The following is a 22909-nucleotide window of genomic DNA, read 5'->3' as shown; positions in this document are numbered from 1 at the left end:
GGTGTTGTACCGTCTATGAGTCTTGACAGTTTGTCTTATTTCTTCTTTAAAAATGTATTATTGGGTGCCTGGGTGGCTCAGTTGGTGAAGCATCTGCCTTCGACTCAGGTCATGATCCCAGGGTCCTGGGATTGAGTCCCACATCGGGCTCCCTGCTCAGCAGGGAGTCTGCTTCTCCCTCTGCCTCTGCCACATCCCCTGCTCGTGCTTTCTCTCTCTGTCAAATAAATAAATAAAATCTTTTTAAAACATATTATTACTTTTCTTAATTACAAAAGCAATTGCAGGCTTCACGCCAAGTTGGAACAATATAGACCATATGAGGGAAGCAGTGGGAGGTCCCCCGGCCGCCATCTTTCTTTCCCAGGGCAATGTGAACACAGCTAATGTGCCTCCTGGGTTGTTTCCGTGTGCACAACTCTTGCACTCGTGCTGTTCTGGGTTTTCTAAACATAGTGCTGTCCTAGACATGCTGCCTTGAAACGCTTTCCCCACTTAACTATAATCCCTGGGCATCTTCCCAGATTTCTAATGGCTGCTGGATATTTTATTGGATTTAGACGATCTCTAGAGCTGTGTGCTTATGATCAACACTGGAATGAATGTTCTCATCCATTTATCTTGAAGCACTTTGGGTAGCATTTCTATAGAAGAGTTTCCAGGAATGAGACTGTCCAGCCAGGGAGCGTGAGCACATTTATCTTTGCGAGAAATAGAACAAAATGCCATCCAGAAAGTCTGAGGCATTTACATGTCATTCTTCCACATGCAGAGTGGAGACCAGGACTCAAGATATGAATCTCAGGGCGCTAGGAGCACAAGAGAGGGGATTCACAGGGTCTGGAGGAGTAAAGGGGTAGGGGTTGGTCATCCAGATAAGAACTTGCCCAAGCAACGACTGAGCCCTTTATGGACCCTGAGATCATAGGCTGCTCCCTACAAATTGCATCAAGCATATGCCTTCTTGGGGGGAAACGATCTGGTAGCTAGGGCTGGAAATTGGGTGTAAAGTTCACCCTCCTTAGGGTGAAGAGAAGGCATTGAGCAAGGGGCACCCTCAAGGGCATTCACAGGGCCAGGCACAGCCTTGGCAGAGGACGCCATCCAGAGCAGACAGGTCCTCACCCTGGTAGCCGTCCTGGGTGCCCGGAGTGGAGGAAAGGGAAGAGGGAGAGAGAAAAAGTGAAGGGAGGGTGAGAGGAAAGAAGAAAGGGCAAAAGGAGAAATGCATTGGCCTTCATCTAGGCCCCCTTAGACAAGGATAGCATGGAAGGATAGACTGTTCACAGCCATCTATTCGTAATAGAGCAAAACTTTAAGTCACCCAGAAATGCATTACTAGAACAGATACGCTGTTCATTGATGCGGTGGAATACTCTAGAGCCGTGAAAAGGGACAGAGTATGCTACACATAACACCATGGAGAGATGGGGGGGCACAGGGGCGATTCTGGGGGCTAGCAAATCCCTAGCTGCTTATGTCCCTCCCCCACCCTGAGCTCCCACCACCGCCCGACCCTTTCCTCCTTTCTACCACCCATCTTTAGTGGTGACAACTTCCTGGTCATAATTGCCACGTAAGGACAGCTCCCTGAGTAGCAGGTGTTTCTTTCCGAAGGCACCGTGGGTGGATTCCTGCAGAAGCCGCTGCGGGAGGGTCACATTGTCTTCACTGTACTTTGTGATCTTTCGTGGAGCCCTGCTTTTTTTGTTTTTTCATAGTCTTCTATGTATGTCATGTTTCACAATAAAAAAGTTTCTCCAGCTTTAAATATCTGAAAGCCACTGGGTTATTCCCACTCATTATGCCATGTCTATAGTATATGCAATGTATCGTATACCCGCATATTATGCGTGTGTGTGTGTAGACATGGAGAGAGAGACAGGGATATACACTGATAAAGACCTACATAGAGAACGTCCCTATTTATATAGTCCATACTTTATACAACAATGAAAAGAAACAACCGGATGGAGAAATGCCCCCCACCCATGGGAAGGCCGCGGACCGGTGGGTGGCCCTCCGAGCTGTGTCAGGCTGTCTCCCTGCTTCCTGGCCCCCATGAATCAGTTTTGCAGCGACTGAGCCTGACAAGCACAGCCATGACTTACGGCTAATCTTCCTGAGAAGCCGGCTCACCAGCCATTCATCTTTAAAACCCTCGAGTGACTCATAGCTCAGCCCAGGCCTCCTGAGAACGTCATGAAGCAACGTGTTTGCTCCCTTCGCAGACCATCTAAGAAAGGATGAGCAAGCCAGGCTTGCTATGATTAAAAAGAAAAAAACAAACTTCTCTGTCGTGCACGGCTCCTGGCGAAGCCAAAGCACAAAGGGCTGGAGGCCGTGTGGACACGATCTGAGCCTTGCCCTGCTAGGGGTTGGCACTGCTGTGTAGACATTAGCAAAAATCAGGCTGATCACCATTTACGACCGCAGTTTGAGGGTCAAAATTATCAACCCCAGTCGCTAGCCACACGGTGAGTTGTTGACTGTCTAAATCACTTCCCCCAAGAGCTGGGATTTTATTCCATTTTTATAGATCCATCCCTCCCTCCCCTAAAAAGGTGGTCGATTCCCCAGGCTGCTGGGGTGAAACAAAACACCACAAACGGGGAGCTTAAAGGAGAGAAATGTGTGTCCCCAGTTCTGGGTGCCAGAAGTCTGAGATCCAGGTGTCCTCAGAGTTGCTTCCTCCCGGTGGCTCTGGGTGACTGAGCCCCGGGCTTCTCCCAGCTTCTGGCATGTGCTGGCAGTTGGTCCCTGGCCCTCCTTGGCCTGTCGTGTGTCACCCGATCCCCGCCTTTGCCCTCACACAGCCTTCTCCCCATGCATCTGCGCCCACGTTTCCCTCTTCCCATAGGGATGCTGGGCATTGGACTTAGGGCGACTCTAACCCCCCTCGAGGTTTTGTAGGACTGAAGTTTATACACACTGGGGGCGCTTCTCTAAGAAAAAGGCTACAAAATTATTGAATCAGAATTAGGTGCAAACGTGAATTCGTATTTAGAATGCAAACGAATAACAAGCAATTACTCTGGCTGTGGACATTCGGACGCCTTCCCACTGGAATCTCTTTAGGCAATTTGCAGAAGTGCCTAGCTAGAATGTGTGGTGTCCCCCAAATGGGGGGGCGATGATCTGGTGGGAGCCAGGGGCGCAGGCAGTGAAAGGAATCACTCAAGGCAGAATAAAGGCGACAGTTTGTTGACTACACCACAAGGGGGCGGGGGCGGGCCCGCAGAGGAGAGACTGTCATGCGGCAGCAGGTGGGGGCTGTGTTTAAAGGGGGAAGGTGAGAAGCTATGAGAACATAGGGAACTTTCCCTTTTTTGGTAACTCTGCCTGGTTGTAAGTAGCCCATTGGTCAGTTAGGGCTTATGGATATTTTGAGGTGCGTCTCCTGCTGGGCTTGTCTGTATTCAGCCAGGGGGTCATTGTGGGCCCCTTAGACTTGATCAAGTTTCCATTGCTCAAGCCTGTTGTCTAAAAGCAGCCTTTACAGAATGCATCCTGGTCTTCCCTCCCTGTCTACAACTCTCTATGGCTCCCAGAAGCCCTGCATACTCCCAGGGGCGGTGCAGATGAGGGCCCTGGGGCTCAACCTCATTTGATTCCAGCTAAAACCGCTCCACCTACAAAAAGATGCTTTTAGGCCAGGTGGACAGGAGACGGGATGGGGAAGGTGTGGGTATCAGAGTCTCAACAGGAGGGAAGGAGTAGAACCCTGGCACTGACTGTAGTTGGAGGTCACCTGGCTTGGGACCCTGGCCCAGCTGGACAGTGGTCACCATGCTCCCCTTTCACCTCTCAGCCTTCTGCTCCCTGCGCTCCCCACAGAGGACCAACAACCAGAAGGGGGGGGTCCCTCCAACAGGAACATGCAATTATGCCCCCTTCTCCCCAGCTCTGAGAGCTGGTAAAGTCAGGCCACAGCTTGAAAGGCATGTTCTCAGTGCTCCAGTTTTATGTCTCTTGTAAGATGGAAACGTAATCACAGCCCTCTGCTATGATTCAGCCAGAAAAAAGATGCCAGTATAAGGACAGGTGTAATGGGGCCACCTGGAGCCCATCAAAAGGGCAGAGCCAGGCCCCAGGTTAGACTCTCCCAAGGACCGCAAAGCTGGCTGGGGCCAATTGGCTTGATTGGGGGGAAGGGTGAAGCAGAGCTTCCCCTTTGTCCCTTGGTTATTCCTCTCCCCAGCTCTGCACCGCCCCTGTCTGTCCACACCCTAGGACTCCTGGTGGTGCAGGGCTGGCCCAAGAGTCCTGGGTGGCCTGCCTGTGTAGGGCACCAAGGGTGACTCCCCCCTACGCACCACACATTTAAGCTTGATCCTTTCAAGCACGCTATTGACCAGCTTGCTACAATGGGGGCCTTGGCAGGATCCCAAATCTCGTCCTTATATCCCAGAATCCTGTTCATTTTCCTATCCATCCATCCATCCATCTACTATCATCCATCCATCCACCCATCCATCCATCCACTAAGCTTTCATCATTCATCATTCATCCCCCATTACCACCATCCATTCATCATCCATCCACTTTTCATCATTCATCCACTATCTGTCTATCTATCTATTCATTATCCACTATCCGTCGTCCATCCATCTCCTAGAAAAGTCTCGAGCGCCTGCTAGTATGCCAGGAGCTGTGCTTGCCCTTGGAGTTACAAAGGTTTTGAGAACAGAGTCCTGCTGCCATGGAGCCTTGGGTACTGAGGAAGCAGAGAGCGCATGTGGGACAGGTGTCATTTGCCATCATAGGGCACAGGCGGTGTCGCAAGCAGGGCGCAGCTGGTGCCTTGCCCCCTCCACCTTCATTCCCCGGCTCTTAGTCCTGCTTCTCAGTAGCTCCGCATTCAAAGTGGGGCAGCCCCTCCCTCCTCCAAAGCCTGGGAACCTGCAGGAGGAGGACTCCTTGCCCCGGGCAACGGTGATTAGCAGCCTCACCCCTGCCAGTCTGCACAGGACTTCCCCTGAGGCCACAGCAGCTCCGGAATGCTCTGCATTTTTCTCATTTCAATAAAGGTACAAAGGGTACTTCGGGAGCAAGGCGGCCAAGAAATCACGCCCTTTCAGGTACATTCTTGGCAGCCCTGCAAGAGATTGCTTTTTTGAGGGAGGGGGCTGCTTTATTTGACAACTCACTGCATTGACTCAAGCCTGAGGCACGCCACCCCGCCCGCCCACCTCCTGACCCGAAGACCCCTGGGCCCTGCAGAACAGACGCAGCGAGGGCTGAGAAGGGCAGGCTGGGGGAAGGGAAGCCCACCACCACCACCTCCACGGCAGAGGACCAGCGAGGACGCCCCCAGTAGTGAGCCATGCAGGGGTGGGGGAGGCAGACGACCCCACAGTTCTTCCGGGGCGCTGCACGGCCTCCTGTGGTTTTCTTCTGCCCAAGGAGCAAGCGAGGCTTCCAGATACCGAGATTCACCCCTTCCCGGTACAGCCTTGACCCCTGCGGGGACTCAGACAAGGTCACCGCTCCGCCTAGAAGCAACGCTGGCGGCCCCTGGGAGCTCACCGTGTGTTGTGAGACCTCTTGTGAACGCACAGCTGGACTCCCTGGGAGCTGGGGCGCAGCATACCTCACACCTCGCCAGGCTGGCGGCGACAACAGAGGGATGTGGCCCCGGGTGCGAGCGCTCCGCCCCATGAGAGCTGCCTGTGACCTTGGGCCCTCGCCCCCCTTCTCCGGGTCTCACTGTCCCACCTCGGAGCTGTGCTCAAGGTAATAACAGCATCTCCCTCCATGGCCGGCGTGCGGCTTCCCTGCGTCAGTACAAGTCTTTGAGCTCCCGGGAGAAAGGCGCCAAGGAGCCACAAGGTGTTATTAGAAGTAATTGGGCCTGCGGTTGGGTAAACCTTCAAAGCTGCCAGACTCAGTTTACTTCACCTAGTTTCTCTCCCCCCTCCCAGTCTCTTCAGTCTCTCCACCTGGCTATTGCTCCCCCTTCTCACCCCCACAATCCCTTTCTCTTTCTTGTCTCGCCTGCAACTTACGCTTACACTTTCCTTCCTGGCTTAGCAGTCTCCACAAGGAGTGTTCTGCCTCTAAAGTGATGGAAACCAGACAAGAAGAACCGGGAAGGTCCCTGGGGAGTATTGACTCCAAACCTCAAACCAGAGAAATAAAGGTTGTTCATCTATCTATCCACCCTCCACCCATCTATTCACCCATCCATCCATCCATCCATCCATCCACCCCTGTATCTACTCACCCATCCATCCACCCATCCACCCACCCACCCACCAATCCTTTCACTCATCCATCCATCCATCCATCCATCCATCCATCCATCCATCCATTCATCCATCCATCCATCCATCCATCCATCCATCCAACCACTTATCCGTTCATCCAGCCAGCCAGCCAGCCAGACATTTATCTAACCACCCATCCTTTCACCCTTCCACCTACCCATCCATTCACTCATCTATCCATCTATCCCTCCAAGCCCCCACCCAGTGCTGACTTTTTGAGGCCCATGTTAAGTCCTGGGGTCCTTCAGATGAACTCGGACCTACCTCCAGTTCCCAGCCAGAGCAGAGCACAGGACTCATCTGGTAAAATAGAAGTGGGATAGAGCCCTGGCTTCTCACAGGGAGCCCCGTCCTGCCCACCCATCTCCAAGAGGACTTTCTCTGTCTCCATCACTTTGGTCTACACTCCATTTGCTCCTCTGCAGGGCTGAGGGTGTTGGGCACAAGGACATGACCCCAAGGCCCCTCTCTGCACCCCCCTGATTTTTGCCTAGTCTGTGCTGGGGAGACCGTGGTGCAGACAGGCGTGTGTGGGCCCTGGAGGAAGAATCCAGAACTAGGGTCATAAAGGGAGGTCTAGCCAGCAGAGCAGGTGCAGAGGATCTGGAAGGCCTGCTGGTGCCCTGCCTGCTGCATGCTGTGGGCTCTGAGGGACTCTCTGAGCTCGGAGGGTGGGCCAGGGAACCCCAGCTTCTGACTTCCCAGGAGCTTGTTCGGCGAACACACGAAACCGGGCCCAGGCCTTTTGAATGAGGATCTGAGAGAGCCCAGGCATCTGTGTGTGAACAAATTCTCCAGGGTTCCTTGTGCACGGTGTTTGAGAACTGCAGCTCCAGAAGTCGGGTGTGTGCTTGACACTCTCCTGGGAAGTCCCGAACCCCCTGAACCCATCGGGGCTGAGCCTGGTCTGCACGACAGAGATCTGTGGGCTGTGAGGGGGCCCTTCATCCTGCAGGGTGTGGGCTTTCCTCTTCTTGCTCTCAATCCTGAACCCCAGTCCACAAGCCAGGGTGATAGAGAATACTTGGGTTTGCAAAGGATAGGGAGTTGGCCTCTTCCGTCACTCAGGACGAGGCCCAGGGTTTGGGACCTGGTCAGCCCCATGTAAAATCAGGGTGAGCTCAGCCCACCTTCAATGCTCCTTCCCTTCCTCTGGCCCTTCCCTGCTTTTCATCTGCCTCCCTGGGTCTCAGCTCCCCTGCTCCTGCCTTGCTCGTTAGACAAGAGAATCTACGGAACAGGGACTTTAAATTACAGGGTTATGCCGAGCAACCTGCCAGCTGGTTTACAGAACAACCTGTGAGGTCAGCCTTCTTTCCTTTCCCTTCCTTTCCTTCCTTCCTTTCTCCCCCAGATATTTCCTTGCTGTGTGCCGACAGTGCCCCGAGAAAGCCTGCCCTTCACAGAACTCACTCTCACGGGGAGACTGACACACATGGACAGGCAGGGAATCTGTAATATGTCAGATGGAGAAAGTCCTTTGGAAAAGAAGAAGGTGGAGAGGGAGAGGGACTCTTGGGGAGAATCACACTTTTAAACTGGATGTTCTGGTGAGATTTGAGCAGAGACCTGAAGAGGTGAGGGAGGACCCCAAGCAGCTGGTGGGGAAAGGCAAATTCTGGCTGGAGAGCAGCAGGTGCAAAGGTCCTGAGGCAGGATCACATGGAGCATGACTGAGAAACAGTGAAAAGGCCAGTGTTGTTGGAGGGCAGTGGTGGCCGGGAACAGCAGCAGGAGCTGAGAGGCCACAGAGGGAGACAATCACGCAAAGCCTCCTCAGAGCTGCAAACAGCAGCCATTCTATCTTCTCAGGAGTCTGCAGTCTGAGCTGAGCTCAGCAGACGGCTCCTCGGTGGGTCTGAGGGGGTCCCTGGTGTGGCTGCCCTGGTCCAGCTGTGTGGAGAGGCTTCTCTCTGCAGGTGGTCCCGGGGCCTCTCTCCCTCCCGTGGCCTTTCCGGGAGTTTGTCTGTATAACTGTCAGGTAGAGCCGCTGACTTTCGTATGCGGTGGCCCAGGGGTCTCACAGGTGCAAACATGGAGGCCGCCAGGTCTTCTTAAGGCTTCATCAGGCCAGCAAATGCCACTATGGCCACCATCTGTTGATTGAAGTGAGTCACGGAGCCAGCCAGATTCAAGAGGAGGGGACTGTGCAAGTGACTGAACGCTGGGTGGTGTGGCTCCCCGGGGGGCCACATGGAACAGACGACCATGCATGGGAATGCATCACGGAGCGAGGACCTGCAGCAGCAACACACGGGGACCTGGCAGAGATGTGCTGTGTCTGGCCGACCCAGACCGACTGCGCCAGGATCTCCGGGAGCGGCCCTCTGGAACCACGCACGTGCCTGCTCTCCACCAGACTCGGGGGCTCGCTGAGCCCACCGGGTGAGGACAATGCGTCTATGGCTGCATAATCTGTGGAAAGAGGGTTGGCGATTGCTCTGTGTGAAGACAGAAGCCACTGGGGAGCTCTGGGCAGGCAGAGAATGGAGACTCCAGAATCACTTCTACCAAGGGGAGGGCACACGGTGGGGGGCAGGGGGGCTGTTACAATGAGTGTCTGCAGGAGGTCGGGGGGGGGGGATGGACCAGAGTGGGGTGAGGACGGCCCAAGGTGCAAACGCGGAGCTGGCAGGGGCCGCCCCACTTTGGGTGCGCGGTGTGAGCGAGACGCTGGATGTTAGCTCCTACTGTCCCCTGTTACAGAAGAGAAATCCAGACCGGATAAGCTAAGCCTAGCTGAGGTCACACGGCCACAGAGGACGAGCCAGACACAGACTCAGTTGGGTGACACGGAGGCCCCCAGGTCCTGGGGCCAGGAAGCAGCTCCCTGATGACCTCACTCACCCCCAGGATGTGCCCACAAGGGGAAAGCAACAGTTAACCCAAAAGGAATGATCTGGCAAAGAAGTGCCTGGGCTAGGGGGAGGCCCTTCAAACACCCTGCCCGAAAATGCAATTTTTATCCCCTTTCCCTCGCACACAAGTCATTGCTTGCAAGGAGCAGCTCCAGAGCAACCACAGACAGGAGGTCCCCCTGCGTGGCAGGGCCCTGCAGCCCTCCCGAGCCAGGTCTTTGCACTCCCCCTGGGCAAGGCCAGGCTCATGGTGGGGGAGGGTGCTTCTCTGGGGGAAACCCCTCACTGCGGGGGTGCCAACGTCTGGGGTAACAGAGCAAGACAGACTTTCACTGGATCTGTCTTTTCAGCCGAGGTAACGAAGGTGCAGGAGAGACGCATCCCCTCCTTGCTTGGTGGGGGGCGGGGGGGAGCCAGAGGAAACCGCCGAAGGCGAGGGGTTCAGGCGCCTCTCGCAGTTCAGTCCAAGGTCTGGAGAACATCCAAGTCTTACTGGAAACCCAGGTAAACGGATGCACCTCTTGTCCTGATGCTCAGATAGGCTCAGCGGGAACACAATGTCCCCGTTCCTTGCCTCCCTGGGAGTCTCTGTCCTTCACACACCACGAGCTGCCTTTGCTCATCGCAGCCGTGTTTGCCGCTGTCTTTTCCTTCAATACCAACAAAGACCCCAAGTTCGAACACTCGAATGCAGGAAGAAATAGCTCAGGAATAAACACCCAAGCGAGTCACTTGCTGGCAAACTTTCCTGAGTTTTAATGAGCTCATCAGCTTTACCCCTAGAAAGGACATTCCCACGACTCATTCTTGGCCTGGGTGCAGAACAGAGAGGTACTAACGCTCCTCTAGGGTGCCAGACCTTCATGTTGGATGACGCATCAGAACCAGGCAGATTCGGAGAAAATGTCTGTTATCTCACAGAACGGTCTTACAGGAATTACGCCAGGAAGCCCTATTTTCCACCCCAAACGGCAGGGCAACTATCCAATGCCCATGGAATTCCCTTGGATGACAGGTGATGCGGTCAAGAGGCGGTGGGAAGGGCGCGAGGAGGGTGCACCCTTGGATGACCCGTCCTGTGGGCTGAGGTCTGAACGCCAGGGGCAGAGGAAAACCATCAGGGAGGCGTTAGGTATCCTTGACAGGTGCTTTTGTGGCAAGAAAGACCACTGGTGGTTTTTTTAAATTTTAGATTAATCTAAAATGTATTGTTTCACATTTTAACATCCTGTTTTCCTTAGGTTTTGAAGTTCAATCTACAAATCCATCATTTTACTCTAAATTCAGGAAATTTTAAGATCACTTCCAGGGGGCTTAATCTGGTCAATATTTGAACAACTCAGTTTGAACTCGTGAATACCCTAATGTGTCAATCATATTTACAGACGTAATAAATCGGAGTCCCTTAAACATTTTAAACTGCATCGTAAATGCATTTTTTTTTACATTACTTCTAATGGCTCCAAGAATCTAAAGCTCCCAGGTACTGAGGTCACTAGATCTAAAAAATGGAGTTTGAACGGGGTGAATATCGGTCCTTGACTGTCCTGATATCGTGTATAGATTTAGCAAAATGTTCTTTTTCTTTTCCAATGAAATCACACATCTAAAACCAATTAGTAAGTGACACAGTTTAAGCCCAAATCCCAAGGCTGATCTGACGGTTGCTATAACGCGCCAAATCCTCTTAATATTCCAAACACTTTAAATACCAAGCATGCCCAGTATTTTTGTTGTGAACTTAATCCTCCAAAATGAAAATGTGTGGTTGATTCACTCCATCAGTTCCATATTTAATTCCAAGCCTTCCTCGTATTAAAAAAAAAAAAAAACCTCTGGTTAAATAAAAAAATAACTACCTTCCTGGGCAGACTGAAGTTCAAAGTTGATTATTAACTGCAGACTTTCAACTTGGACTCCAGGTCTGATTTTCCGGATTCATAGGCAGCCACACTGAGTCATACCAAGGCACCCAGCGCCTGGGGAACGGAGACCCACTTCTGTCCGGATGGAGTGCGCACCTCCCCTGAGCCAGTGCCAAGCACCCCTCTCCCTTCTCTTCCTCCTGTAGGCATACAGCCATGCAGAGCAAAGACGCCGTTGCTCCCACCCCACCCTGCGACTAAGGTCTGGCCATGGATGTCTGTGGCAGGCCATGATGTGTGTGGGTATTCAAATGGTCTCCCGTCTGATCCACACAGTCTTGTAGCTTCGTCCGGCTGAACGTTAACAACACCAAAGTCATGTCGTCAACGTGAGCAGTGGGTAAAAATTGAAGGTAAAATGATGCAAACATAGGGTGATGTCTCCATGGATATTTGAGGTCAAGAGATGGGGAACAGCCTCCAACATCTAGCAAGCAATGGTAGAAGAGCAGATAAGCATTTGTCCTTCCAGATGACAAAAAGCTGAGCTCCAGGGAAGAAAGAAGGAATCAGAAAGTTGACCCCGGTGTCAAGGAGAAAGACCCCAAGTGCCAGGGCTTCCCTGTCTCTCCCTCAACCAGAGTCTTTCCCAGACACAAGTGGAAAGGGACCCATGATGTTGCAAGACCAACGTGTATTGTGGTACCTGAACTCCTCATACATGGGATCTTCGTTGTTATGTAATCCCATATCGAATTCAGCCAAAGTATTACTGTTTTTTCCTAAAATTCCTTTATTTTGCCGAAGCTCCAAGTTAAGCAACTCATTCAGAAATTATTAAAATAAAACCATTTATGATAAAAAAAAGTTATAAAGAATTGAAAACCACCACGATTAGACACTAATTAAATAAATTATGGTAAATTCATATAATAAAATAGTATGTAGCCATCAAAAATGATGCAAAAGAATATTTATTTATTTTTTTCTTCCAAATTTTTATTTAAATTCTAGTTATTTAAAAAAAGTGACGCAGAAGAATATTTAATACAGAAAGATTTTCATGGTCTGTGAAGAAAGCTTTATATAATATACAGCACGATCTAAATTTTCTATAAACACTTATTTGTAGTTTTTAAAAGCTAAATTTTGTTTTGTTTTGTTAGTTTTTTCATTTTTTTAATTTAAATTCAATTAATTAACAAATAGTATATTATTACTTTCAGAGGTAGAGGTCAGTGATTCATCAGTCTTAGGTAACAGCCAGTGCTCATCACATCATGTGCCCTCCTTAATGCCCATCCCCCACCCCCTCCCCTCCAGCAACCCTCACTTTGTTTCCTAAAGTTAAGAGTCTCTTATGGTTTGTCTCCCTCTCTGATTTCATCTTGTTTTATTTTTTCCTCCCTTCCCCTATGCTTCTCTGTTTTGTTTCTTAAATTTCATATGTGAGTGAAATCATATGATAATTGTCTTTCTCTGATTGACTTCACTTAGCGTAATATCTTCTAGTTCCATCCACGTCATTGCAAATGGCAAGATTTCATTTTTTTCTTGGCTGAGTAATATTCCATTGTTTGTATAAACCACACCTTCTTTATCCGTTCATTTGTTGATGAACATCTGGGTTCTTTCCACAGGTTGGCTATTGTGGTCATTGCTGCTATAAACATTGGGGTGCACATGCATCTTCAGATCACAACATTTGTATCTTCAGGGTAAATACCCAGTAGTGCAATTCCTGGGTCTTAGGGTAGCTCTATTTTCAACTTTTTGAGGAACCTCCATACTATTTTCCAGAGCTGGACTGCACCAGCTTGCAGTCCCACCAACAGTGCACGAGGGCTCCCCTTTCTCCACATCCTCACCAGCATCTGTCATTTTCTGACTTGTTAATTTTAGCCATTCTGACTGGTGTGAGGTGGTGTCTCATTGTAGTTTTGATTTGCATTTCCCTGATGATGAGTGATGTTGAGCATTTTTTCATGTGTCTGTTGGCCATCTAGATGTCCCCTTTGGAGAAATGTCTGTTCATGTCTTCTGCCCATTTCTTCATTGTATTATTTGTTCTTTGGGTGTTGAATTTGTTAAGTTCTTTACAGATTTTGGATACTAGCCCTTTCTCTGATAAGACATTTGCAAATATTTTCTCCCATTCTGTCGGTTGTCTTTTGGTTTTGTTGACTGTTTCCTTTGCCGTGGAAAACTTTTTATCTTGCTGAGGTCCCAATAGTTCATTTTCGCCTTTGTTTCCCTTTCCTTTGGCGATGTGTCTAGCAAGAAGTTGCTGTGGCTGAGGTCAAAGAGGTTGCTGCCTGTGTTCTCCTCTAGGATTTTGATGGATTCCTGTCTCACATTTAGGTCTTTCATCCATTTTGAGTCTATTTTGGTATGGTGTAAGGAAATGGTCCAGTCTCATTCTACTGCATGTGGCTGTCCAACTTTCCCAACACCACTTATTGAAGAGACTGTCTTTTTTCCTTTGGATATTCTTTCCTGCTTTGTCAAAGATTAGTTGACCATAGAGTTGAATGTTCATTTCTGGGTTCTCTATTCTGCTCCATTGATCTGTGTCTGTTTTTGTGCCAATACCATACCGTCTTGATGATTACAGCTTTGTAATGGACCTTGAAGTCCAGAATTGTGATGCCCCAGCTTTGGTTCTCTTTTTCAAACTTCCTCTGGCTATTCCAGGTTTTCTCTGGTTCTATACAAATGTTAAGACTATTTGTTCCAGCTCTGTGGAAAAAGTTGGTGGTATTTTGATAGGGATTGCATTGAATGTATAGATTGCTCTAGGTAGCATAGACATTTTAACACTACGTGTTCTTCCAATCCATAAGCATGAAACATTTTCCCCATTTCTTTGTGTGTTCCTTAATTTCTTTCATGAGTGTTCTTTAGTTTTCAGAGTACAGATCCTTTGCCTCTTTGGTTAGGTCTGTTCCTAGGAATCTTATGGTTTTTCGTGCAATTATTAGTGGGATCGACTCCTTAATTTCTCTTTCTTCTGTCTCATTGTTATTGTATAAAAATGCAACTGATTTCTGTGCATTGATTTTATATCTTGCCATCTTGCTGAATTCCTGTATTAGTTCTAGAAGTTTTGGGGTGGAGTCTTTGGGTTTTCCACATAGAATATCAATCATGTCATCTGCAAGGAATGAGAGTTTGATTTCTTTGCCGATTTGGATGCCTTTTATTTCTTTTCTGATGGCTGAGGCTAGGACTTCTAGTACTATGTTGAATAGCAGTGGTGAGAGTGGACCTCCTTGCTGTGTTCCTGACCTTAGGGGAAAAGTTCTCAGGTTTTCCCCTTTGAGAATGATATTTGCTGTAGGCTTTCTGTATATGGTTAAAAGCTAAATTTTAAGCAATAATAACAAAAAAGACTCACCAATAAAGATTAATTTTAAAAAATCATTTTTAAAAAAACCTTGCTTGAATTGAGGTTCACCCACTAATTTCCCTTGGACACAGTCTCAACAGAGTCTGTTAGAAACCAGTGGAACCCAGAGAGCTTTGTTCAGCTGGAGAATGAGATCTCACAGCTACACATGGGGTATGCGGCTTAAGGCTCCTGATGATGGAACTTACAAGAAGCATGGAGTTTCAACCACCCAGCTCTTGCAGGATGAAAGAAAGTCTGGTATGGATTCAGGAGACCTGGATATTTGCCCTTGACTCAGCCTTTAGGTATGCATTTGACCTTGAGCACGGCCCTCCATGTCAGTTAATAAAATGGGATGAGGCGGCTCTCCTCCCCACTCACTGGGCCTCTCTGCAGGTGGAAGGATGAGTGGTAAGTGAGCACAGCCAGCAGGCATCAGGGACCCCTGAGGGAAGCTTTTCGTAGCCCCTTGGGGATGAGAGATCGGGGTTTCACTTCTGGGAACATTTGGTTTGGGGCTTTTTGTTTGTTTTAATTGAAGTATAGTTGCCATACAATATTATATAGTTTCAGATGTACAACATAGTGATTCTATATGTCCTCTTTCTCTCTATGTATATTCCACGCCTTCCCTATCCACTCATCCATGGAGGAACACTTGGGCTGCTTGCACATCCTGGCTATTATAAATAATGCTGCAATGAACACGAGAGTGCCATGTATTTTTGAATTAATGTTTTTCTAGATACCCAGCAGTAGAATTGCTGGATCCCATGGTATTTCTAGTTTTAAGTTTTTGAGGACCCTCCATACTGTTTTCTGCAGTGGCTGCACCGGCTTGCATTCCCACCCACAGTGCACGAGGGCTCCCCTTTCTCCACATCCTCGCCAACACCTGCTAGTTCTCGTCCTTTTACTACAGGCCCTTCTGACGGGCGTGAGGTGATTGTGGTTTAGATTTGCCTTTCCCTGAGATCAGTGACGTGTTTTCATGTGTCTGTTGGCCACTGTCTGTCTTCTTTGGAAAACTGTCTACTCGGGTGTCTGTCCATTTTTTAATTAATTTGTTCATGGAACATTTTGGACCCATTCTGCACTCCTCATACTTCCGTGTTGCCTTGTAAGAAAAAAAAAAGAAATCTGTTTTTATTATGTTTTCTAAGACCTGTTTATCACATTGAAGCCAAGCAGGAAGGCTGGTAACTCCATCTAAGCCTCATTAATTGACTTTGAATCATGCCCCCAGCCCGGCTCTATGTTACCCCCCAGTGAGGTTTGGCCTGAGTTCTTCCCGTGCTGTGGCTCCGTTTGGCTCACACGGCCCGGGAGGTGTGTCTGCGCCTTCCCCACGGGGCGAGCGCCGGTGAGCAGGTGGACGGGAAGTATTATGAGCACACGCCCCCACGGTAGGGGCCACACACAAACACAGCTTCCTCTGCTCCCTTCCCTGTGCTCCCAGCGCTGACAGCGCCTACCACCTGCCCCCAGGCGTGCGTGCCCAGGCCCAGGCTGGGTTTAACACTCTGCTATCCACCTCTTGGAGTTCTTAATATGTTTTGAATAAGGAACACCGCATTTTTATTTTGCACCGTGCTCTGCAAAGTCTGCAGCCAGTCTCACCCTCTACCCCCTTCAGCCTGGCTCCCTGTGCGTTAATTTTGTCATAAATTCTTCAAGGGTGAGGTGTGTCAAAGGGAAACAGCCTTGGAGAAGCTGAAGGAGGGAAGAGGGGAACAATGGAACAGGTGGAGGAACAGGTCTGGGGCGCGTAGAGGGCGTCTCCCTTCACCCCGGCATCCTGCCTTCCAAGCTCCAGAAAGGGACGGGGAGCTGTATTCTACGCAGCAAAACACAAAGGAGAACCTGCTGTCTGCTCGTCCGATTCATCCCTCGATGGGCGGCCATATTTCTGAAACACAAGGGATAAACATGGTCATTCCATGCTGACTTCAAAATACTTTCCCACAATGTCAAGCTCTCTTCCCCTCTCCCTCTGTGAGCGCTCTGGGGCTTGCAGCCAGGGAAAAGGGTGAGCAGTCAGGGCTGCATCTTTGAGGCCCCTTCCCAGCCCAGGGCTCAGGCTGGAGCGGAGGCAGGCTCCCTGCGCGCACAGGCGCTGTCCCTTGCTGGAGACTGAGGGTGTCAGGAAAGTTGTCCTGATGACTGCTGCTCATGGACGCCGCTCGTGTCTTCAGTGCGCTCCTGGAAAGTCACTCCCAGTCGTTCAAAGTTGAGAGACAGGAGTTGGTAAATGTCTTATTCATTTAAAAGCCAGAAATTCTAGAAGCAAAGAGAAATGAAATTTTCATAACACATTCTCATGATTTCCTAGCAGACCCACAGAGAGAGCACAAATGTATAAATGGCTAAAGCCTTCAAGTTAAATCTGATGGTCTTAGAACTCAGGCACTGCCAGTAATTTATGGTGAAGAAAGACAGGACAAACCAGAGAGGTGGATTAACTGGCCCAAGGTCACACAGCCAACAGCGGAACTGGGGCTGGAATCCTGTCCTTCCAGTTCCCAGGCCTGACGCAGAGCAGTCAGTGGGATGGAGAGAGAAAGTTCAGAGCCAAAGCCTGTAGGAGACCCAGCTGGGGGTCATTCCCAGGCCCGGGTCCCAGTCGGTGGGGATCCTGGCCCGCTGGGAGCACAGCATCGAGAGGGGAGCCGGTCAAGGACAGAATACAATCCATGTAACATACCGTACAATTGACCCATGTGATATGTTTTTTGGCTTAGTCACGGTTTCAATATATTTAGCGTGTGCACCCAGGCAACTTTAGAACGTTTCCATCACCTCAAGGAGAAACGTGCCCCCTTGGCTGTCGCCTCCAGTCCCACCTGCCTGCCCCGCTGGCCCAGGCAACCAGCAGGCTGCTTTCTCTCCGTGTGGATCTGTACATACTGCGCGGTCCATACCCGTGGAATCATACCATATGTGGCCTTTTCTCTCTGACTGCTTTCCAGAAGCACCATGTCCTCCAGGATCATGGATGGCCATGTCATGGCAGGTGTCAGAACTTTGTTCTGTGGCTGGACAATAGTCCACTGTAGGGCTCTCCCATCCACTGGCTGCGTCCCCGTGGGCACGTCCTGACCCTCCCGAGGCCCCGCAGCACCCCCACACTTCCCGCCCCGCTGCTGCTCTTTGAACGACGGGCAGCTCTCTGCTGTAGCTGGAGTGGCCTGGCTCTAGGATTCTGGGGGTCTGCCCTGAACTTGCCTGTTGGGTCTTGCTGGAGGCTCGCCTCACATCTTTCGCTCCCTCAGTTACCTGGAGTAACAGGGAATTTGCCGGTCCCATGAAGACTGTTGCACCGCGGTCTAGCCTGCTCCAGCACATTCTTTCCCTGGGCCTTGGTCTGACCTGGCAGTGTCCACCCCCGGTAGGTGGGTCCGAGTCATGTTCCAAGGCGCCCAATACACTGCCTCCAAAACCCAGAGAGGCCTACCGAGCCTTGTGCTTTTGACTGCATAGCAGGAGGGGTGAGGTGCAAGAGCTGGGCCTCTGCTCTGGAGGGAGGATGCTGGCAGGTCCCAGGTCATTCTAAAAGTTGCGCCAATGTGACAGGTTCCGGAATCCTGGTGAGGTTTGGCTCCGACCCCTGAAAGACATGCGTCCTGCCAAGGCATCCACAGAACCTGTCACTTCCTGCTCCCCAGGTCCAAAGCACAAGGTGTCACCTTAAGTCCCAGGTCTGTGCCCCGGCTCCGCCTGCCATGGGCGATGGGCCACTCTTCCAAGCAGTTGCTCTAAGTGGCTGATGACTAGATCTGAGACAGTCAGCTCTCCTCTTCGAAGCTGTTGTCACCCACATGCGGTCCTTATGATGGCCATGCCCCCCGTGGGCATGGTGACCTTTCACCCATGCCGCAGCCCCTCCACCTCACCCCTCCCAGCTTGCTGCATCATCTGTCTTCCGGGCCACATGTGCGGGGGTCCTCACTGCCACCCCGTGGGGGGACTTTGCTCCAGACTCTCGTCTTTGCAGTCTGCGTCCCTGGACCCCTCTCCTAGATGCAGAGCTGAGGCGGGGCCCGCACACATGCTCTAAGGAGGGAGGGCGCCCCGGGAAACGGACAGTGAGCGAGCAGGTGGAGGAGGGGACCAGACAACCCAGCCTTGTTGCTCCTTGAGACAAGGGGCTGGAGGTTTCAGGGTCAGTAAATCCCTGGCTGTGCACTGCTGGGAGTGAGGGTCACTTCTGGAAGCTCTGGAGAAGGGACACCTGGGGCGATTGGCAGCTGGTGCAACAGGGACCTGGACAGGGAGCAAGGGACCGCACCAGGCTCTGCTTGTGGGTGACATAGCATTGGTGACATGGGTTTCCCTGTGTCCAGGAGGGTGGAGCTGCCCTCCTGTCTACCCCAGCCACTGGGGGGCCAGAGGTGTGTAGGGGCCAGGCAAGCATGTAAGGTGCGCCCGCCGCAGGGCGGGACTTGCGGTGGAGTGAAGTGTGAGTGTTCCCACTCGGTCTGCCAGGGAGGAGCGGGCTGCGGGGGCACGGGCTGGGCAGACGTGGCTCCCGGACCTCCAGTCTGCAAACCTGGCCAAACGCCCACCCGCTGTCCTCCTGCCTGACAGCCCAGTGGCGCCCCCTGGACCAGGCCCCAGCTCCGGGGTATAAAGTGGTCATTTCTAAGCAGGGTCCACCCACAGACTCACCACAGAAGCTCTCGTTGCACCTGTGGATGTGTCTGCCTGGTTTGCAACTTCACAAAAATTCAGAAGTGATGCAAATTTGTTTCTAGAGGTTCCAGCAGTCCAAAAGAACGCAAAACCACAGAATCCAGTCCTTCCCCCACTCCCCTCGGTAAACCAGCTGCGGGCTGCCTCCGCCCCCAGAGGCACAGGCAGAGGGGGTCCGCGAGCGCTGGGGCGCCTCTGGGAGTCCTTCCCAAACGTGGAGCACATCCTCTGCCCTTTGCTTTTCTGCTTTTCTTGTTCAGATGCTCTTCCATGTCGGGGTCCACGCAGCGACGGCCTTCCCTGGAGCAGCGGCCCAGGGGGCTGCAGCCTGAGCGCTCGCCGCTGGGGATGCTCCAGGCAGCAGCAGGGGTCTCCCGGGGGGCACTACCTTGCCTCCCCCGGTCCTCCCTCCCCCCCACCAGCATATGACAAATGTCCTAACAGCCAGGATTTTTGCCCCGGGCCTGTGCCCCGGCCGGGAGAGGCTCCTACAGAGGTGAAGCAGGCTCCAGAGCCAGGCAGCCCTGGCCCAGAGCCGCCTGCAGAGGCGAGCACAGCCGCACAGAGGAGGGTCGGCGCCTCCCCACCACCAGCCAGGGCTTCGGCCAGGGGACAGGGCTCCAGGGATAATGCTTGGTGTTCTCAGAAGAGTAAGGAGGCAAGCCAGCCCACAGGCAGGGAGCTGGGTCCTGGCGGAGAGCAGGGGACAGAACGTGCCCGCTCTGGTCTTCCCCAGCTTTCGAAAGAACAGCTGCTCCGGTAAGGTGCATGGGGAACTGGGGGGAAATCTACCACGCTCCCCGAATCACGCGACTCTTGACAAACCTCACCCCACACTTTGGGGCCCCCTCCGGGCCCAGTGTGCGGATCAACGGGCTTTTTGTAAACTCTCTCTCTCCTCCCAAGGAGAAAAACAAAGCACAAAGAGGGACCTGAAGTGTCTCCTTATCGGAAGCCTGATATGGGCCTGGAATGTTGGCCAGAGCCAGGGAATTCAACAAAAGGAGCATTATATGAGATGTGACATCACGTCCATCCCGCTCCCGGGCCGGGTCAGGTCTCTGGAGCTCTGTTCTGTGGCACCCCTTCTCTGGGTCAGCTCCATCTCCCCAGGTCCGGAGCTAGGGCAGCCACGTGCAGGTGCGCCCTCAGCCAGGGGCCTGGGGGCAGGGAGCAGAGCAGCGTGGGCAGGAAGGCAGGTCCTGGTGTCCCACGGGCCTGAGTTCGAATCCACTACGCCAGTTACACACAGCCATTGGTGGGGATTTCGTGTCTCCAAAACTCCTCTGCCTTGTGGAATCATAATGGAGACTCTTAAAAAGGTAGTTTGAGAATTAGGAGAGGGGTATTTGTAAAAGCAGTGAGCACAGCACCCAGAAAATGGGAGGGAGGGAGGGGAGGAAGGAAAGAAGGAGGGAAGGGGGGAAGGAAGGAAGAAGGGATCTCATCTGAGCAAGCTTACAGAAGGAAGCAGCAGCTACCTGGCTGCTCTGTGGCTAAAAGACCCCCCCGTCCCCTGACATTCTGTGTACCCCTCTGCCCAGAGTGGCCTGGATGCCTCACACATGTCACCCGGCTTCGAGACGAGACTTGAGAGCTTTGTATGCATCCTTGAACTCTTCTCCTCATGCTCCCTAGTGAGGACCACCGGCCGTCACCAGCCGTACTGAAGGGAGGCCTGGGGCCCTGCACCTGTGAGGTCGAGCATGGGTCTCAAGGGAGGGAGCGGGAGGTGAGCAGAGCGGGTGCCAGGCGGACTGTGTCCAAGTACCCGGAGGCGCAGAGGGAAGGGTGGCAGCCGGATGGGGACCATGACACCACTCTTTGATTTAAAAGCCGAGGTCCCAGAGTCCCACTGTGGGATCCCGGCCTCCACCGGGCCTTGCCGCGGCACTCAGACCTCCAGCAGGTGGCTTAGAAACGAGTCCCCGAGGCAGCCGTGCAGACCCTGACATCGGATCCGTACCCCAGCTTCTTCGGTTGGGTAGATGACGTTCCCAAGATGGATGCACAACCCCGTGAGTGCCCTGGGCTCAACTGCACCTTACAAACGGTGTAGACAACCAGTTAATTGGGTGTTTGGTGAAGGCCAGCTCTCCCTGTATCCACACGTGCGGGAAGGGGTGAGGGAGCTCTCTGGGGTCTCCTCCAAGGGCACTGATCCCATTCACGGGGCGACACCCTCACGACCTAACCACCTCCCAAGGCCCTGCGTCCTAATACCCTCACATTGGGGGTTAGGATTTCAACACGTGAGTTTGGGGGGACATTCAGATGGTAAATATTATTTAGGTGCATTTTACCACAGTTTTCAAAAAGTTCCTTGGGGCAATGGGCTGGGGTGTCTGTACCCCGTCTCAGCACCATCCTCTCTTTCAGGGACCTCAACTCCAACACAAAAACCCAGACGGAGGGGAGGGTGGCCTGTGTGCTTGTGGTCCACCCTGCAAAGCGGGAGGCCGGAGCCCCTAACACGTGGGTCCCGGGCTCCTAGAAAAGGTCCCTGTCCCCAAGAGCTCCCTCCGCTCCTGTGCTCACGGGGCCGTCGGTGGCTGCTGGGGGACGCCTCCAGCGTTCGGTGTTTGTAGAAAGGGTTTCAGCCCCGCGCAGTCCCTAACCGTGTTTGCGGGCCAGCAGAGCCTTGGTCCCGCCGTGACAGCGTGATCTGCTTCCTCACAGAGGCCTGTGGATTTAGTCTCTGGGTTCAGCGGCCCTGCTTCCAGGGGGGCTCACGACAACAGAGGGGGGCTAGCAGCAGCAGCAGGAGGAGGAGAAAAACCTGGAAGCCTAGAATGAACAGTGTCCATGTCTGGAGACTGGGTAACTGCATTGAATACGGAAGAGTCTCTATTATTTCATTTATTTCTTTTTCTTCTCCCTCATCCCACAGATATTTCTGGAAGGCTCAGTCAGAGGATGGTGCGAAGCTTGGAATCGCCTCCCACAAAGGGTCCTATGGTCAGTCCCTCCACTAACAGTCTAGACATGGACAAAACTCATCAAAGGGAATGTTCTGGCTCCAGGCCACGCACGAGGCCCAATGAGTTTGGCTGCCTAAGAGATTGCCCAAACAAGGGATTTTCAGAGCCAACCTTCGATGTGGCTCAGAACAATTGTGTCTGCCCAGGCCAAGGAGCTACCAGCCCCCTGACCCCAAACAAGCCACCGCTTCTCTGCTCATTTCGAGAACATCGTGGGCGAGGAGGAATGGATGGAAGTGACTGGGTTCCAATAAAACTTTATGTGTAAAACAGGCAGCTGCTGGCTCCTGAGTTATGGAATTAAAGGACTCGTTTGGAATCTGCGCTCAGGCGCTTGGCGTGAGAGAGAGGTCCTGCCACCAGCCTGGGCCTCTGCTTCCTCACGTGTCGCTGAGACGGCTACAGGAGGGGGCCCCCTCCATGATCCAGCATCCCCACCAATTCCTCTAAAGAGAAGGAGAGCGTTGGAACTCTGGCTTCAGTGCTCTTTCAAGGTCCCCTAAGGACCAAAGAGTTAGGGCTGTTGTGGGCAGGACCCCCGCCACAGGGTGGGGCGGGAGACATCACTGGAGGCAGTCTTTGCCCCAAGTGGTCCCTCGTCTTTTGAGTAAGAGCCCCCAGAATCCTGGCCAGCCCCTGGGGAGGTTTCTTCCCTGTCCTTCCTTGGGTCACAGCACGCAGGTGCTGCGAGCCCTGTGTGGTTTTTTCTGGCGGCTAACATCTTAGGAACACCCGCTCCGGAGGCCTTTTGGAACTTGACCTACAGCCAGAGGTCACAGGGCAGCTGCCCGGGCTGTTCCAGCAGCAAGTCTGCCCTTGTTCATGAGTGTGGCCCCAAGCTCCCTCTGGGGCG

This window comes from Ursus maritimus, unplaced genomic scaffold (genome assembly GCF_017311325.1).
Source record: "Ursus maritimus isolate PB19 unplaced genomic scaffold, ASM1731132v1 scaffold_4, whole genome shotgun sequence".
In the NCBI taxonomy this organism is placed as follows: Eukaryota; Metazoa; Chordata; class Mammalia; order Carnivora; family Ursidae; genus Ursus; species Ursus maritimus.
Note: the sequence above shows the minus strand (reverse complement) of the source record.